Below are 2,411 nucleotides of genomic sequence, written 5' to 3'. Positions count from 1 at the left end.
CTTTTGCGGGATTCTAGCTTTTAATCTAGTCTCCTATCCACTTCTATTTTATGGGAGTGTTCATTCTATTCACATTCACAGTTAAAATAACTAATTCTGTGTTTCCTGCCATCTTATTCACCCCAAGTTATGCTTTTGTCTTTCTCTTCCTCCTTTCCTCCTCTCCAGTATTTTGCTCCTGACTACCACCTCTTTCAGACAGCCCTCTATTTTTAGAGCTTCTCCCCCTTTCTTACACCTTTCCCCTACAACTTGTGTTTTCCCTTTTACTATTCTCTCCTTTTATTTCCCTCTTTCCTCTCCCACTTTCCTATAAGGTGTTTATAAAAAATAAGGTGAAATTGAATATGTCTGATGTTCTCTCTTGGAGCTAAATCTGATAAGAGTAGGATTCACACCATACTTACTCTCCTCCTTTCTTTCCCTCAATTATAATAGGTCTTCTTTGACTATTCATGAGTTGTAAGTTCCCTCATTGTACCTCAATTTTCCTCTTTTTCCAGTATATTCCTCTTTCTACCTCTTGTTACTTTTTCATATTATGATAATAAAATCAAATTATATCCACACTCTTTAAATATAACCATAACAGAAATATAGTTTTCACAATTCTTTCCTTTTTACCTTGTTATGCTCATCTTGAGTTATGTATTTGGAGATCAAAATTTTTTGTTCAGTTCAGGTTTTCCATCAGGAATAGATGAAATTCACCTATATCATTGAATATCTTATCTTCTTTCTTGAAAGATAAGGCTCGGGAAAACGGGGACACTGATGCATTGTTGGTGGAGTTGTGAACGAATCCAGCGATTCTGGAGAGCCATCTGGAATTATGCCCAAAAAGTTATCAAACTGTGCATACCCTTTGACCCAGCAGTGTTTCTATTGGGCTTATACCCCAAAGAGATACTAAAAAAGGGAAAGGGACCTGTATGTGCCAAAATGTTTGTAGCAGCCCTGTTTGTAGTGGCTAGAAACTGGAAAATGAATGGATGCCCATCAATTGGAGAATGGCTGGGTAAATTGTGGTATATGAATGTTATGGAATATTATTGCTCTGTAAGAAATGACCAGCAGGATGAATACAGAGAGGCTTGGAGAGACCTACATGGACTGATGCTAAGTGAGATGAGCAGAACCAGGAGATCATTATACACTTCGACAACGATATTGTATGAGGATGTATTCTGATGGAAGTGGATTTCTCTGACAAAGAGACTTAACTGAGTTTCATTGGATAAATGATGGACAGAAACAGCTACACCCAAAGAAGGAATACTGGGAAATGAATGTGAACTATTTGCATTTTTGATTTTCTTCCTGAGTTATTTTTACCTTCTGAATCCAATTCTCCCTGTGCAGCGGGAGAACTGTTAGGTTTTGCAAATATGTATTGTATCTAGGATATACTGCAACATATTTAACATATATAGGACTGCTTGCCATCTTGGGGGGGGGGGGAGGAGGGAGGGAGGGGAAAAAATGAAACATAAGTGATTGCAAGGGATAATGTTGTGTAAAAATTATCCTGGCATGGATTCTGTCAATACAAAGTTATTATTAAATAAAATTAAATTAAAAAAAAAAAAAAGAATTAACTAGAGAGATGGACAAGACCGTGAATACATTGAAAAAAAAAAAAAAAGAAAGATAAGGCTCCTTTTAGCTGAATAGTTTATTCTTGGCTGTAATCCAAGTTCTTCAACCTTTCAGGATATCTGATTCCAGTCCCTTTGTTTCTTTAAGGTGGAAGCTGCAAGATCCTGCATAATCCTGATTGTGGCCCTTCAATATTTGAATTGTTTTTTTTTTTTTTTTTTTTGTTTTGGATGCTTGCAATATTTTTTCCTTGGTCTGATAGTTCTGAAATTTAGCCATAATATCCTTTGGAGTTTTTAATTTGGTGTCTCTTTCAGAGAAGATCAGTGAATTCTTTCAATGGCTATTTTGCCTTCTGATTCTACGAAATCAGGGCATTTTTTTTAATGATTTCCCCAAGGATAATGTTTAGGCTCTTTTTTTTTTTTTCCATCATGGCTATCAGGAAGTTCTATAGTCCTTAGATTGTCTCTCCTAGATCTATTTTACAGGTCAGTTGTTTTTCCTAAGAGATATTTTGTATTTTCTTCTATTTTTTCCTTTTTTTAAAATTCTATTTAACTGATTCTTAAAGTTTTAATGAGTCTTTCACTTCCATTTTTTGTTCAATTCAAATTTTTAGTGTATTATTTTCTTGAGTTACTTTTTTTTTTTTTTTTTTTTTTTGCATTTGGTCAATTGAATTGTTTTGTTCATTGCATTTTTTTCTATTTCACAAATTGTGTTTTCCAATGAATTGGTATCTTTTTTATATCTATTTTGTAAGCAGATATATGTTTTTTTTTTCCAATTCATCAAATCTATTTTGTAGG

Source organism: Antechinus flavipes, chromosome 4, assembly GCF_016432865.1.
Source record: "Antechinus flavipes isolate AdamAnt ecotype Samford, QLD, Australia chromosome 4, AdamAnt_v2, whole genome shotgun sequence".
Lineage (NCBI taxonomy): Eukaryota > Metazoa > Chordata > Mammalia > Dasyuromorphia > Dasyuridae > Antechinus > Antechinus flavipes.
Note: the sequence above shows the minus strand (reverse complement) of the source record.